General features: G+C 27.3%; 1 protein-coding gene across 4 annotated transcripts in view; it reads right to left on the bottom strand.

Annotated features, from left to right (window-relative positions):
• Positions 1-18,914, bottom strand: part of tj (Maf family bZIP transcription factor traffic jam) — a 49,032-nt gene that overhangs the window by 12,286 nt on the left and 17,832 nt on the right. For 2 of the 4 annotated variants that reach the window (XM_089070851.1, XM_089070850.1), the window contains exon 6: positions 13,229-17,972. The exons of 1 other annotated variant lie outside the window; for it this stretch is intronic. The gene's annotated coding sequence lies outside the window, so the exon portion shown is untranslated. Of the gene's footprint in view, positions 1-13,228; positions 17,973-18,914 lie in introns of those variants that run through there. One more of the 4 variants, XM_089070852.1, reaches the window with a different exon arrangement.

Raw genomic sequence — 18,914 nt, 5'->3', positions numbered from 1 at the left:
TAGACACACCGGATTTTTTCGGAATGGGTGTCGGACACTGGACACGCATGTCAACAGTGTCTTTCTCCTTATAAGACTGCTGGACACATTCGTCCTAATTCGAGCCCTTTGCGAAATTTATTATGATTGAATAAGAAGAACTATAAAAAAGAAACTTAATTAAATAATTTTAATCATAAATGCTAATATGTGTGTGTGTGTGTGTGTGTGTGTGTGTGTGTGTGTGTGTGTGTGTGTGTGTGTGTGTGTGTGTGTGTGTGTGTGTGTGTGTGTGCGTGTGTAATTAAATTTTCAATAAATGCTTAGCTTCTAAATATTTTATGAAACATTTTAATATAATAAGTAAAGAACGGGGAAAAAGATGTTTAAAAAGAAATTATAATATACAAATCATGAAAAATATATTAAAAAATATATTCTTAAAACAATAAACTTAAAAACATTTTTATACATAGTTTCATAGTTTCAGTTTATTTATTGTAAGTTTTTATAATTAAAGTTTATAATTAAAATTCTTTATTTTTGATTAGGATATAAATTAAATTTACAACTATAACAGATTATAAATTAATTATATTTTGATCGTGTTCTAAGAATTGTTATTGTCAGATTTTAATAAGGGAAGATTTTTTCTTATTAATGTTTTCTTCAATGTCAATTTTTTATAATTATATGTTTTTATACATAACATGATAAAATATGACGATAATGTATCTTCTATCATTATAAAATATAAGTTTAATGTTATATAATATAATTGACAAAGAATGGTTGGAGAAAAAAGAAGCTACAAGTATATAATTGCTGTATTCTTAGAGGTGACAAGGATTGAATTCTGAACGGATCACATGAGACGTGTGCGTGATGAAAACATAAGTTGCTTATCACTCAACGACATCGAGTATCGCGATATCACTCGTGATCGTCATTCCCTATTGCTTTTCTTCTAAGAATCTTCCAGATAATAACATTTATTATATACGTTGATACAACAATCTTGCTAGACAGTATTTATCTGATTATTAAAGTAACCTTCTGTTTTAACTTAGAACTGAAACTACTTAGTCAATAATAACTCTTAATTACTTAATCGATAACTTACACTAATAAATTGATCTTTTACGATAAAAAATCTCGGTGCTATTAAAAATTTTATTACAATTTTTATAAACTCGTATAATAATGTGGCAAAGCAGTTTCATAAAGCTTCTACGAAATAAGAATAGAAGTTTTCTTCAACTAAATTATTATTAGATCTTAAACGTTCTTATCAAGAAAAAAAAAACTTTTAAAGAAATAATAAATAGAAGAAGATAATTGATAGTTTTAAAAGATTCTCAATATTCTTGCCATTAATTTATCTTTAAAATATTGCGGAAAGAAAACATGAAAAGTTACAGAATGCTTCTTTAAAAAAGAGACAGAAAGAGAAAAAGAGACAGGAATAAGGGGAAAGGAAAAAGATCCATTCACTTATCTCGGTTCCAGCAACAAGGATGCAAGTCACCAGCCCTCGAGCGCGGTGTGAAGACATTGATGTGAATTAATGGCAGCTTAAGTTATAGTTAGCGTCTCAGTGTTGCACGAGTATTGGAAGGGGAACGCTTATAGCACTATGATATTAATTAACGCGACCCCAAAATCTCTCTTCTTAACCCCTGAACTCTCGTTTAAACGGTACTGTATCATGGATACTGTCTCCCCGTTAAGAAGAAGCTTTGGAGGGGCGAAAAGAAAATGGGGTGGGAGTAAAGAGAGAGAATACCCTATAAATATTATCTGCTCTTTCGTTCTAATATAAATTCAGGGCGCCTGCTATGCAATAATAAATGATTACAAAGCATTTTCGAAATTACATTTCGCAATTAGAATTTTATTGATTTGAAGTGACTAAGATTTTATATATATATATATATATATATATATATATATATATTGCGTTTTGTTTCTAATGTTTTACTTTGCTGAATGATTGCTTTGATATTAATTATTATAATATCTCTATATTTTTACCTAATTCCATTATCCATCCGATTATAATTACTTCAAGATGAAATAATATTAAATAAAGTAAAAAACGATTTAACATTCTGCTGTTTATTACATTATAAATATTGTATAAATAATTCATGATCATTGTAATTTTAATTTAATCGCATTTACAGTTTTATTAGTTGATTTATTTTAATTTAACTTAAAACTTTTTATACACAGATATGTAAATTAATTCCTAATCAATTCCTTTTTTTTTAACTAGATTATATAAAACCATTTTTGTTATATTAAGAAAATTACATTTATTTAAATAAAATAGATATTTTTACACTTGGGATTTTTTATTTTTAATATTTTTTAAATATTTTAATAAATTAAACTTTGCGATACTTTCAAACTCAAAATGGATAGTATTTAGTATCGCGCAGCGAAATAAGTATATAGGCAGAAAAACATAAAACGGTAACGTGACATCCATGCCATTTGCATGTATATACGTGAACCGCTGAGATAAGTGTAATTCACATTTTCATATCTCAGTAGCAGCATCAATTGAGTTCTAACCAGATTTAATCGATAATTGAGTATTAAATTATGTCAGAAAAGTGTTTTCAGAGTTGCAGGAGAGCACAGCAAATGCACTAAATAATTTCTAGTATACTTTCAGCTAAGCATAATATAACAATTGATAGTAATAACATACATCTAATAATAATTATTGCATAATATTTCATTACATAGTAGCACCTTTGTAAAAAATTATCGATTATACCCTATTATATCCCGCGGGTTCATTATGCTCCAAATTTCTATAATAGCTATATCAATCAGATCTTATTGATAAAGAAAGTATACAAGAAAATATACAAATATACAAGATTATATACGTGTATAAATAATGTTTAACAAAACAAGTTTGATATACTTAACTAACTTATTTAAATTCAATACAGATTATAATTTCGAATATGTGCAAAAAAAACTCTTTCGGAAAATAAATAGATTTTCCGAATAAAAGCGTTTACTTCTTATCTACAGAAAAAAACTTCGTCGACGTAAGGGATAAAAAGCGAAATTTATAATCCGGAAAAAACAATTATAGAAGTCGTGATTGAGTGTCAGGGCCGCCGCACTGGCAAAAAACGAATAATACCTCACATTGATTTATATGTTCGCGAACAATGGCTTGCAAGGATGCTGAAAAGGAGAAAGCGGATATTAAATAGAATATTAAAGATTTAGCACGCAGGAGACAACAGCGCTCAAAATTCGACCAATCTGGTTGACTGCAGACGTGCGATCGTTGGATGCAGAGAGGTTATATGTCTCTTATAAGTCTCTACATATGCGCGAAGGCCAAGAAATGGTTTCGGCAAGCGTCATGAAGGCAGGGGATATAGGCAAGGGCTGTCCATTTCAATAAACTGACCGCCATAAATCGTATGTGCTACATATCTTAGGCATACACACACACACACACACACACACACACACACAATTTGGAACCAAAGATTACAAAAATGTAACGCGTGTCGTATATCAAAAGTTTAAAACAAGCTGCAAATTAGTGATAGAAGCAAAAGATTGCACACTCGAAAAATAATTGCTTAAATTGTTATTATTATTAATTGTTGAATAAAGCATAAAAATTAAAGTTAAATTTGTTGATTTATTTTAAATATATTGAAATTCCTTTATGTAAGACCAGAATATATTCGTCACCTTATAAGTAAAATTTTATATTAAATGAATTAAAATTTTAATTTGTAAGATAATTTCATTAATATGATTTTAATATAATCTTTTTATACAAATATAATCTTTATATAATCTTTAAAATTATAATTAAAAAATTAAGAATTATAATTTTCAATACTTTTTGTTTTAAATACCATAGTTTTTTAGTACAATAGCAAAAATATTTGCTAAAATTATTTATTATGTTTACACTTATTTATAAATATTTAACTTATAAGTAAGATATTATTCCAAATGTTCTTTTTACTTTTTTATATATTATTTTATTTTTTAATATACATTTTTTATATGAACGTTGTTTAACAATCTTTTACATTTTATATACATTATTGGAATTGTTCAACAAATATACTTACAATACAAATCTAAACAAAATAAAAAGGAATATATATTCCATATATTTATACGAGAATTTTTTTAACAAATTTAGTTCCCGTTTTGTTATTTTTCCTTTCATCGCACCACTCTCTTTGCGGTCGAGTAATAAAATCGGACTGATGGCAGTTTCGTCCAGCCTGGACGAACGCCTTATTGCATGTAAAACATTTATGTTCCCTAGATATTGGCGAATTTCTACATTGAAAGATTCCACACACACCATTTTCACGAACTTCCAGATAATAACAAAATAATCATTGATAGATTGTTGACATATAAATTTTTGCAGTGCACAAAATGATGTATATAAAATTAATTTAAATAAGCAAAATCCCAGAATAAAAGAAAATTTAAATTATGTAATAAATGTTTCAAAAATTAATTAAAAGATTATATAAAGAAAAATTTAATTGGAAATACAAGAAATAACAAACGAAAGAAAAAATTAATAATATAAAATCTTTAATAAACTAAAAAAATGGATTATTTTATGTATAAAATATTAGTTAAGTACAAAAAAATTTATGTTTTATTGCAAACAAAATTAATATTTATTAGATTACAGAATCAAGAAAATTAAATAGAATGTAAATATAAATATTACATAAATACTATACATTTTGGGCAGTTTTATTTTTAAAAATGATAGATTATAAAACTATTTTCTTTTTTAACATTATTGAAATTTTTCTCTCTTTTATTTAAGATGGGATGTTAAATTACATAAATTTTATACTTATTACCTAGACAACACAAGGGCATTTTAAATACGTGTTGTTTTTGTGGATACACAACATGTAAATAAAGGCGTAAGCAAATCAAATGCACGTTTATTAAAAGTACATAAAATGAACATCTTTAAAACGTACATAAAAATATATTTTATATGTCAATTAATATATGTTTTTAAAATCTCCATATCAAGTTCTTGAAACATTACGAATAAATAAAAACCAAAATTGAACATTGTGTGCTGTCTGGATATTTATTTAATGTGATAAGAAACTGTCGTATAATATGAAAAAAATTATTTATGTAATGACACTTCATTTAATCATTATAATTATAATCTTAAATTATTTTTATTTTTTGCACATCTTTTTATTTTCTTCTTTTAGAAATAAAAATAAGTAAAATGTTAAATGTAATTAAAACCAAGCATATACTAATTAATACATGCATGTGTACGCACAAGACACACACATACACACACACACACACACACACACACACACACACACACACACACACACACACACACACACACACAATAGTTTTAGCGACATTCTAATTATGTTAAGACTACATAATACTACTAATCTATGATAACTCAACATAACCATAATATTACAAAACAAGACATATTTTGTTTTAATATAAGAATAATCTATATATTTTGAAAAATAAAAGTAGGAAAACTTTTTTCTTGATATTCGTGTCATCATTCAATCTCATGTTTTCTTACATCGATTCATAATTCCTATGTTAATGATATAATTCTTGTTACGCAATACAACATATCGCGACGCATCAGCGTGACATTCAATAATTGTATCGAGTATCGCAAAGCTCGACATTAATAACACGTCGAAAGCCAGAACGATATTGGATGATGTCATTCAATTTATGACAAGTATATTAGCCTTGTTAAAAATATCTACGATACTTTTTCTTTATTTCTTATTTTTCCAAAATATGTCATAGAATTTAATTATCATTCTTTCCATATACCTGCTCTTATAATTGTGTCGAAATAAGTATATTTTTATTTTCAAATCCATTTAATTCAAATTTTAATATTTGATCATTGCTAAAAATAAGTATGAAGATACAAACATGAAGAAATGATTATTTTTATAAAATATCGTTTATTTAATTGACCGTAGAGCAACTATATAGTTGCAATGTGCACGCACGCACGTAATATCACTTCTCATTTATATCACTATATCATTTTAATATAACAATTTATAAAGTATAAACATCATATTGCACTTATATATTATTATTAAAAATTATTATTGAAATTTATATAACGTAATATAAATTGTAACTATTCAATTACAAAATTTATTATGAAGGTTAAGTTTGAAAGTTACATGTACAGTTATACATATGATTCGATTATGGTATATAAGCATGCACATATCTGTATGCATGCGTGAAATTATGGTCACGCATCTCGCTTCTCTCGCGGTCCTCAAAAACGCCTCGGGATTGCACACACTGAAAATTCGATTCACTTTACAGACCCTAGTCCCCTTCTCTAAAAAAGAAATAACGTATCGCTCGCTCGGGAATCGTTCGCACATCCTTTAGTGCCTATTTTAAACAATTTACTAATCTGATTGCAATAAATCAAAGAAATTCGATAGATATTTAAACTACACTTTAATTATCCTCTAATAATCATCTGATAACTTTTTTCTTCAAATTATATAATTATATAATCTTCATATTTGTTAATCACTTTGGATATCCGAGCGAATATCTTATTAACCATTGTGGTAATATTTGTCGCAATAAATACTGAATAAATACTGAGAAGAACGTATGCCAAATGCCAACGTAATAAACAAATAATAAGAAATGTCGAAAACAATGAAATAATAGATATGGCATCACACGGCAAAGGTCAGTCAGGGCAGTACTTATTCTTTAAATTTGTCTCTGTTAAATGTAAAGATGAATAAAATTTATTATAATATAATGTTATTAATATTAAATTGCTTTGTGTCTAAAATATTTCAATCAGAAGTTCTTACGGTTTTTAAAAAAAAAAATAATCTGTTTTGTAAATAAACCTTGCATAAAATTAACTTGCATTAAACCTTGCATTAAAATTTTAACTAATTATGTAAACTAAACTATGATAGAATTTAAGTAATATTCTTAGGGCATTCTTAGACCTGAAATAAATCAGCCGTTTTATGTAGGAAGACTTCAAATTTTTTATTTAAAAAAAGAAACACATGTCGAAATGTAAAGAAAATAATCACAACTTAAATTAAAATGAATGTGATTAAAAAACATGTAAAAAACGGGTAAATGTGTACATATATTCTTAACAATTGCAGTGAGGAAAAAAAAACGTTAGATGACTCTTTAAGCTGGGATGTAAGCTGGCTCGATGAAGCCGGATGTTGATGTAAATAGCAAGATCGGAAAGTTGAATTTCAACATTCTCCCTGAATCTTAATGCTCTGTGTTATTGAAATTAGTTAGCAAGTCCATTGACGCAAAACTCGTGCTTTTTCAATGGAAGCCCTTTGATTAAGGGTGTTTGCCAGCATGAGCTCCGTAAGTAAATACTTCAATATCACGGTTTGTTTTTCAAGTACTTCCCGAATGTAATTATAGCGTACGTCAATGCGTTTGGATCTGGCGTGACAAACGTCACGGTTTTATGTGCCAATTTTTCAGCTCCTTGATTATCATTATAAAGGGTAGTCTTGGCCAAGTCATCAAATCCAATTTCCTTTAGAAAATCGACAGGATACACAGTCTTGTTGGTTCTCCGTATCTGAATTCCGCTTCCGTTGAGGATAGAGGAGAGAACGCTTGTTTTCTCTGCTTTTCCTCTGCTTTTTCTCCCAATCTGCATTCACGTATCAAGAATCATTTTCTTTTGTGAAAATGCGTTGTTCTTGCGTTTGAAACACAGAGCAGAATTAATGCAATGTTTTCAGATATCTAAACACGTGCTTTGCTGCTGTTCAATGTTTCTTCAGGTAACTGCGATTAAATTGACTTAATACACTCACTGCATGAGCAATATCGAGTCTGGTAGCTAAGGCTAAATACATTATGCTGCCCACTTGATTTCCCTGTGTGAAACTGAATTGCATAATTGCACATGAGATTGAAGGTTTAATTAAAATTTTTTGCTCAAATATATTAATTGTCACAGCGATAATACATATTTTTTAAACATCTCCTTTATATATTTATTTATATAATAATTTATATTTGTACGTACTGATTGCTAGATAATTTGAATTTAAATAGTTTAGTATGCAAATATACATTCTGATTGTGAACAGAAAATTTGCGCAAAAAATGTGAGTAAAACTTGGTATAAGAAACCCAGTAATCTACTTGCAAACTATATAGCGAAAATCCCACTCTTTATGCTAATAAGAGATTTCCGTAGCGAATGAAACAGCGACAATTCACAGATCGCTGGACATCTTTTCACAGTGTCTTTCTCTCTCTCTCTCTCTCTCTCTCTCTCTCTTTCTTTTTCTTCATCCATCCATCGGACCATCCGCTCTCCGGGGGTTGGCCGCTATGGCGATCGCGCAATAATACTAAAAAGATAAGACCTCCGGGAAAGAGAACCGGGGCGCGATGATACTGTCCACCCTTCGGAGCTATTGCTCCGAGGCTAGGTGGCCCATAAGGCTACCGACCTTACGTAGATAGACTATAGGGAAAGACTCTCACATGCAACCAAACACACTCTTCACAATAGAGCTATGATGCTTACGACGGACTCTCTACGCATCGTTGTGTGCTGCGCTAATAATGGGCGGACGCGCCAGCCGATCAGCCAGTTGACCGTGACTAGATAAAAAATACTGCCTGACAACCGACCACCCTCGAATTCGAACTGCTGGCGCTCACCCTATATATAGCGCAGAGAGCGTAGTAACAAACTATCGGACTGACTCTCTGGGGCAGTTGTCATGCTAATCACGTGCAACTTTGTGGGATGCGCGTTAACGGTGGGGACAGTTTGCGTCAGAACCCCAAGAATTCTAAAAAGAGGTTCGGTAATGCAGATCGTAAATTTAGTTCTCGTAAAGAAAAAACGAAAGAAAGATGGATTTTGTGATCGATACGCATTGTATGCCATCACAATATGGAATTTGCTCAAATTGGCAAAATAAAGATATTTTATCTTGATATATATATAAATAAGTAGATATAATATTCTTACTTTTGTTTACTGTTATACTTTTATTATTATTGTTAGTTATTATAATTATTATATATTTTATATCTTTTTTTTTACTGTCTAATATATGTAAATGTATTTTTTAACATGTCATTAAAAATTTTTAATAATATTTATTACAATGTTTAGTATTTCAATATTCACAAAAAGTGTTAAAATAAAATATTATCAGATAGAATTGAAAAATTAGTAAATATCAAAATCGAATTCTTTGGTAAAAATAAATGAAAATAGTTTACTTATAACACACACGTTATTTGAAAAAAAATATTTATAAATTTTACAAATATATTACGTTAAAGACATAGAAATGTATAAAGTAGAAATTTATATACATGTAAAAAAAAATTAGAAAAAATGTAGAAAATAAATATAAATGAACAAGCAAATCTACTTTTGCGTTACTCATTAAATTTCTTGAAACTTTATACATTTATGAAATAATGAAAATAATAAGTAATGAAATAATAGATACGTATTTTTTTATATTGGCAATAGTATAACTTTAGGGTGTAAGTTACTTCTTATTTATATTAACTTGTAATTAATTCGTTAAACTCATGATATTTAAGAATTAGCTAAATTTTAATGTGCCCTGCCTGTAACGTTTACTATTGATTGAAATTGGTCACGTTGCTAAAATTTTATTTATCCATATGATACAACTAAAATTTAACTTCATAGATTTCTTGTTATTATAATTGATCTTTTTTTCATTTTATATCATACCGTATTCGTCTGTTACGATTAACCGTAAATAGCAATCGGAAAGTAACATGAAATAATTTTCGTAGATAACTTGCTCAGAACAGATAAGGTTGGACTTGACTTATGAATTCTCCTGAACGATGGACGATGGGCAGCCCTACTATCGATATAATAAAATAAACTGTCAGCAGCAGCCCGCATAAAAATGCTAAAGAATCTCGCCGTCCACATTACCGTGTACGTAGATATTCCACCAAAGAAAATCAAACATAGTCAGATATCGTTTTTCTCAAGTGTTAAGAAAGCACCAATAATGTTTATAAAAGTCCTATATTTATGATAATAATCAGTACGAGAGAATTATTTATATGAACTCGAAATAAAAGACGTAAGACAAAATGAAACGTTTACATACAAGACAATACAAAAAAATGTGTTATTAACTTAAAATACTATTCTCATTCTTTTTCTTTATATATAGACAAAACTTATATAGACAAATAATTAAAGAAAAAAAGAAGAAGAATAAAAAAAAGGAAAAAAGAGAAAAGATTAATAAATGTTTCTCCTTTTGTATAATTTTCTTTGCTTTGTTTCCTCATTTTTTGATAAAATAAAATGTATTTTTATTTTGAGATTTATTATTTATTATTTTATTTATTATTTATTATTTTTTCAAAATATTTATATATATATATATATATATATATATAAATCTTTAAAATTGTAAACCTAGGAAAATTGATTTTAATTACTGCTGAACCATTATAAATCATGAAAATTATATTATTATTATATAATATGTTAGTGTTCGATGTCTAAGTTGTTGAACATGTTTATACCATTTCGTGGAATTACTCATCGAAAGTTTTGTTAATACTAGAATAATTGGTCTATTAATCCTTCCTATTTGACAATTTGCCCGTGGCAAAGTAGTGATCGACCGGTAATGATTAAATACTTAATTCCTTCGCCCTTACAATAATCTTCGAAAGAAGAGAATGCAGTGTCTCTATATTAGTAATAATGCAAGCTGGATTTCCAAAAATTGTAGCTGTTGGCAATTACTTTCATAGATATTATAGACTTGATAAGATATAACCAAATGAAGTGGAGTTATCGAATAGCTAGAATGTGTTTTTTATTTAGTCGACGGTCTAATGATTTCAAATAGTCTAATGATTTCAAATAGTGTTAAATGCACAAAGAAAAATCACTTTTGTTTGGATTGAAAGGATTGAGAAATTCTTATTGTTTATCCACTTTCTTATTACTTAAAATACAAGATATCCAATTAACAATTACATTTTCAGTCTTTTTAATTACTTACAAAATGTAAAATGTAATTTTTATTTAACAACTTCTTTTACGCTTTATTGATCTTTGCCACAGGCAATCTGGATAATCTCATTTTGCATATCTTGTGGTATATAACAAACAATTTCTAATACCCTCTTCTTATTAACCACAATTATAATCAAGTAGCCTAAATAAATCAATAAAATTCTGTCGTTGATCAAGGACCAAAAGTAAATTTTATTTTTCAATGAAATATCAGATTATTATCTTTTTTTTTTATCCTCCTTATTAAGTTTATTATTATTTATTCATAAAAGTTATTAAAATATTTCAAAATTTTATTATTTATAAATATTTCAATGTTATCTTAAAGCAACAATTGTTTTTATGCTTGAGGATACGTGCCTTATAATATTATTGTACTGTATTGTATGTTGTATGTTGCTGTGTATTGTATATTGAAATAGCTGATATGCACCAGTCATTCATCGTGTTGATGATAAATGCAACATCGATAGTATCACCCATGCTCTTCCTGCCTCTGTAAATCATTGCCGAAACATTTAACCTTGGCATCATACACAAGATTAACTCGATGGCAAGTCGTAAAATTAATTTATGTAAAGGTATCAATCGTGAAATAATAAAACAATAAACAAAATAGCATATCTATTCTAAACATTATTTTGTACTATCTTATACAATGTACAGGGTGTTCCGCGAGACTTCTGCCATCGCTCGTAAAAAAAATAGTTGGGACCGAGCTGAATATAAAAGTCCCATACCAAAAGTGCCATTTTGTGATATTCGCAATAATAATCGAGATATTAATTGTTAAAAATCACCGTATTAACCTGGCCCACCGGTAAAGCAAGCGCGATCATTATTGATCGCCGCGCGCATGAGGCATTGATTACTTCAAACGACAATAGCTACGCACGAGATTATTAGAATGTTAGATTAATATTTACAATGTGTGTACGCTTGAATAAACACATAAAAATTTCCGCATGTAATGGTAATAACTATTAATGAGATTTTTGCGGTAGATCGCACGCGCCGTCATAAGGAAGGGAGAGAGAGAGAGATCGGCAAGAAGGGAGTCTTAAAACCGTTAACGATATCACTCGTCAATCACGCTGACGGTTGGTGGCTGATGTGCAAAGAAGCGAAGAAAAAAAGGAAGAAATTATACCGGCGTAATGCCGGAAAATGCGATCAATCCCGTCGTCAGGCAAATACACGAGCGAGTCTTCTTGGTCGCGACTCGCATGAACGATCGTGAATCAAATCACAGTCTGCTCCTCCACCACAACGATAAAAGTAATTCCAATAAAGAGATCTTTCGTATTGTGTCCATATGAACATAACGTCTATAACGTCAAGTCGGGATCAAAATCTCATCCTCATATTTGCATTAAAAATTTAATGAAATACCAAATATACTTTCTTTTACGTATCTCCTATTTAATTTTAATGACAATAACAAACAGTGATACATATAACAAATATTAAACCTAAAAAATTAACTTTTATTTTGAATCATAACTTTAAATGTTTAAGTTTTGTATAGTATTAGTATAATGATAGTAATAATAAAATTATCTTATTTAAATGAGATAAATATGACTCAGACAAATAGAAATAACAAATCTAAAAAAATCTTTCTCTCTGTGTATTAGATTAATAACTAAAAAATAAAATTATTTTGTTTTATTCATTATTCATACTTTCTCTATTCTATAATCATAATATTTTTGCTAGATTTTCATATTATTAATTAACAATTAATCGTTTCAATTGGTATTATTGGTATTGGTACTATACTTCTTTTTACAAATTTGTCTGTTTTCTTAAATTTATCAATTTTGATGTGACAATGTCGAAAATGTGAATCACTTAAATATTAAGTGTGAAGTAAGAAGGATGAAAAGAAAACTTTCTTTGTACTTTCATTTCTTTATTGTATATTTATAATAACAAATATTGTTTTACATAATTTTGCAATGTTTTTGTTGCAAAATAAAATTTACAAATTTATATCATAGATACTTCAAAATTAATAAATTATGTTGCGCAAATTTTGTACGATTTTACATAAAAGGAGATGTATTTAATCAACGTAATACATTTCTCTTTTTAGATTATTTACAAATAAGATAAGAAATGATATCTTCAAGTGTAATAATATGTTTGTCATTATAAATACATTGTATTTATTGTGACATTTAATCCAATATTAATGTGACCCTAACGCTTATATAAGAAACTAAACATACATATAACATATAAATATATAACAATTACTTTATTTCATTTTTTACTTAACAATAAATATTTTTATTAAAATATACGCAGAAGTTAATTAAAGGTACCAGGATTTTAAAACTTATTAATTTATTAAAAAACCATTAATTTATTTTAAAAATTTATTAAACAATAATAAAAATCGATTTTGTTTTATATTTTCTTTGATTAATTTTATTGTTATCAGTAATAGTTTAAGTTAAAATGACTTATATTAAATACAAAAATCCTTTTTCTTAGAAACAAGATCATAAAAAAAAGGACAATAGAAAAAATAGCTAAAGCAGGTTTTCTGCTTATTTCTTCAAAAACATGCAAATTTACAAGGCGAAAATTATATATATAATTCTGGGCTTATAAATTTGCATGTTTTAATGCAATAATAATTATAACAACAACAACACAATAATAATAATAATAATAATAATAATAATAATAATAATAATAATAATAATAATAATTGTGTGTGTTGTGTGTGTAAGATAATGATTGCAATTATGACTCTTTGGAATTATTTCAAGCTATTAAAATATCGATGTTCTAAGTACCGATATTTTGACATTTATTTTATATATATATATATATATATATATATATATATATATATATATAATTGAAACTCATATATATAAATTTTATACTGTTTAAAACAAAATAAATAAATCATTTATTTCTGATAATTTTATTTAATGATATTTATATCACATTATATGTATTTTATAATGATATTTATATTATTCTTTAGAAGACAAATTTTCGTTCTAAAATTTTATAACTTTTGTTCAAATAAACTTTATTATATTTTATTGTATTTTTTCACCGTGAGACTGTTTCAGCCATAATTACTTATGACTTTTGTCTGATACAATTAATTCTTAAAGATTAGCAAGTCTTTACAAAGATTTGTTATAAAAGTTTGTTGAATTAAATTTGGAATAATAATTTCAAATCATCAATTCAAAATTCAAAATTATTGTTAATCAAGAGAAATTAAAAAAAAACAATTCATAACTTTAGATTATACTTTATAATATTTATTTCTAAAATAATAAAACTTACTAATCTTTAAACGCCTCGCCTCATTTAAAATAATTAAATTGAATTTATCCATTTTCTATATTTCGTAATATAATTCTCTCTTTATATATTGGAATTTATTATAAAATTTTTTTGTAAAGTTTAATTGGGATGTTTACATGCTATAAGAGCTTTACTCTTTCACTTACGATTCCATTTTATCTCGATGAAATAGTGTGAAGTTATATCATAATGACGTCATTACATGATTTATAAATATCGTCAAAGCGAATATTATGAATTTATAAACACTTAAAGCATGTAAGCATCCAAGCTCATGTAAATAATAAAATGCTTTAGAGATGTTTTTATTCAAATAAATATTAAGTTTTGAAATTAAAATTTAAAAAATTCTAAATAATATATAGAAAACGTAATAATAAAATAACTCGATTAACCGAATAAGTATTATATACATAATAATAGAAAGGGGACTAAAATAATGAATTTAAGTTTGAAGATTTTTCCTAGTTTTTATGGTAACATAAAAATAATAATCTATTTTCAGATTTATTAAATCTTTACTTTTAATTTGTAAAAGTTGAAAAATTGATAAAGGGATTAGAATTTTTTAAAATTAATTTTTCAAGAACATGTAAATTTTATGATATATAGATAGAATAACGTTAGTACTGAATAGAATAAGAAAGATCAAGTTAAACTTAAGATAAACTTCTTTAAATAAGAAAACATATGTTATAAACTTGCATGAAGTTTTGTATATGTAAATTTCAAAGATCACTGATTATGAATCTAATGTCAAAACAGAAAGCTTTAAAATAATAGATACAACATGGCGGCTAGAAAATATAAAATTTTACAGATGTGTGTGTGTGTGTGTGTGTGTGTGTGTGTGTGTGTGTGTGTGTGTGTGTGTGTGTGGAAAGGGGCGCGCGCGCGCGCGCGCGCGCGCACACACACACACACACACACACACACACACATATATATATGCGTATACACATACATAGTTTACATTAAAATGATTATACAAATATTTTTGAAACTATTATATCATTTTAGGATCATAATTATTAAAATTTAATGCATTTATTTAATTCTTGTAGTAATAAATCAATATGCATTAAAATTAATATTCATTTTTTACTAAATATGAATCAGAATGGATCAGATCTTCAAATCAAATTGAAAGGAAAAAACTGAATTTTTATATTAAATAAATGAAAGTGAAATTTCCCGTCTATTAAAAAAAAAAAATTTCTTCGATTTCTATTTTTCAGGATTCTTTCTGAAGTGTTTTTTGGAATGAATCCTCTCGCCTCTCACTTTTTGGAATTCTTTTGAAATAAGTTTCCTTGCTTTGCAATTTTCAAAACATTTTTGTTTATAATGAAAATTTGCTTACACTAATTAAATTATTTTTATATCTAAAAACATAGAATGTAGGAACGGCAACAATTTGAATCCAAATAAAAATACTTGTTAAATTTATTATTTATTGTAAATTTATTATTTATTGTAAATTTTTAAATGCTAAGTCCGCAAAATTCCCTTTCAAAATATTACACGACAATATCTATAAAATACGCAAAATTAAATATTTGATTTATTGCATATTAACAAAAATTATAAAAATTTATTGAATTATTTAGTTTATTCCAATATATATATATATATATATATATATATATATTTATATAACAAAAATTATAAAAGTATTTAGTTTTTTCCAAAATATATATATATATATATATAAGAATAAATTAAATAGTTTTATAATTTTTTATTTTAAATCAAATATTTAATTCTGCGTATTTTAACAGCACTTATTCTTATATATGCAACCTAATCTTTACACGCACATACACACACATACACACACGCGCGCGCGCGTGCGCGCGCGCACGCACGCACGCACGTACACACACAATATCGAATTGATATGTCGTGTTATATAAAAAAATATCAAAGTATCGGTATTATTATTTCAGTCTGATATTGCAATCATTACAATATAGATACTCTTTTCAATATAAAAAACATAACAAAATAAAATAAAATTGTGATAAAGAATTATTGTAGTTTCTTTGGTGTATCTGATAATTTTTGCGAAGATATCATCGTTGTTACTTACTAAGAACGATTCACGCCGTCTTTTTTGGCCCTTTACGAAAGCGAAGTGTCACTCGCTTCCTCTTACAGGAACGAAGAACATAACGCGGAAAAGCGAATGGCACCCCGGCACCCTGTGGCTGTTTGACTTAATTTTACGAGGGGTCGCCTGGGACGACAAGGACAGCATCGGAAGGGTGAAATGCGCAGTAGTGGCAGCAGTGGAAGTTTAGCAGATAAAAATTATCCATTTAAAGTCGAGAGGGAAACTATAAAAATGCAGTTAAGTTGTTCACAAAAAAACGCTCATAGATTTCGTGCAATCGAGTAAATGTCCAAAGAACAAAAATTTTAAGAAATTAAAATGCTGACTTATATATTGGACGTAGTTTTTGCGAAAATTTCTTCTCTAAAAATTTGACTTTATTTAATTGTAGTAAGAGATACAATGCTACAAAATGTAATAAAATTTGAAACGCAATGTAACAAATTTCAATCTTGTTAAGCTATATTCTGATATGCTTTTTATGTTATATGATCTGATCAATTTTGAATAAAAGATTATTGAAATGTTAAGCCAAAAAGCATAATTACAATATTTTCCATGAGTACATGATATAAATATTATGCAAAAAATTGCTCGATAAATTATAGGGGAAAGTTGCTGAATACATATCGATTGTCTAAATCATATCTTTTATAGCATATTACAAAAGACTTATAACAAATTAAATTGTTATTGATAAAAGATTAAACATAAGTAAGTAATAATAGTATCTGAAGTATCACGTTACAATTTCTAATGTTCAATTGTATATAAATCAGATCAAATAGAAAATATAATAATAGAATAAATGGTAATACATTCGCGGCAACTCCATTCCTAATGTTGTAAATAACCATCGCGAATATTAATTTTTTTTATATATATGGAAAAAGTCAAAGAAAATATATTAGTTTTTTTCGCAAATTAAAATAAATTTAAGAAAATAAAATCTAAGTGCTGACAAAAAAACAAGTACTATTCCTCATTGGAGGTTTTATTTTATTTAAAAAAGAAGTTGCATATATGCGCGCACGTGTGTGGTGTGTGTGTGTGTGTGTGTGTGTGTGTGTATGTGTGTGCGCGTGTATGCGTGTGATGTACGCGCGCAAGCAAAAAAACACCTGATATTTATGGTCCAGCTGATCGGCCGTTCCATTTGCGGAATCTCACTAAATCACCAGTCAGTATACGCCTAGGAAGGAACTAGCCGCTTCTGCCCACAACTCACGGGCAGCCATAAGGTTCCGATGTACTGTAATGACACGAGTGAAGGATGGAAGAAGAAATCGATGAAAAAGAAAAGTTGAAGTCTTATACAGCGTAGCTTTGGCAGAGGGCACGTCTTCCAAACGATGTGTCGTATCTGAAAAACTACGCACGAGATCAAGATCCATATATATATATATATATATATATATATATATATATATATAAACTACACAGGATATGTATGTATATATATATATATATATATATATATATATTTGTATGTGTGTGTGTATGTGTGTGTGTGTGTGCGCGCGCGCGCGTGTGTGTGATGTACATATTCTGTGTAGTATAATATAATAATTGACTGAATTTTTCAGAATGCATGATATAAAACTTGCACAATTAAGCAGAATAAAATACTTTAAAAAGTTTCATGTAAATTTAAATAAAATATTTGATATTAAGAAGGGAGTCGGTAATTTCTTTATTATGTACAACAATTTTGCTAATAATTAATATTTTGAACTGAAAATTTAACGATTATATTCCTCAAAGTGTTAGTTAATTAATTTCAGACTTTAAGTTCTAAAATGTTCGTTATTTAACTTATGACATTATTTATAAAAATGCAAGACTTGCGTAATGTTTCAAAGAGAAATAAAAATGCTAATGAGTAATGGTTTCTCACTAAAATATATTTAAAAAATTAATTCTTTTGAAGAAATAATGATATCTTATTACCAAATTACACGTTTCTTCAAAATAAATTCTTGAAGAAAATAATAATGTATAACTATAAATCTTTATTATAAATATTATTGATTGACTCCTAGATAAGAAACTAGATACAAATTATCAAAAAAACAATTTCTACGAAACAAATAGATTTTTAAATTCAACTTGAATGATTGATTTCTCAAACTTTGTCTTCAAATAAAAAATTTTATAAAGAAATATTATTTTCAAAAATTGCAAACATAGTCATCTTTTCAATTCCGGAACAATCAATATGTACCCAATTCCATATCTTAGTAATTTTATTCACGTCTGAACATAAAACTACAATTATAAAATTACAATTAACTAAATAATTATATGGTTTAA

Source organism: Pogonomyrmex barbatus, unplaced genomic scaffold, assembly GCF_055798465.1.
Source record: "Pogonomyrmex barbatus isolate J1 unplaced genomic scaffold, ASM5579846v1 scaffold11, whole genome shotgun sequence".
In the NCBI taxonomy this organism is placed as follows: Eukaryota; Metazoa; Arthropoda; class Insecta; order Hymenoptera; family Formicidae; genus Pogonomyrmex; species Pogonomyrmex barbatus.
Note: the sequence above shows the minus strand (reverse complement) of the source record. Positions and strands in the feature narration are given on the sequence as shown.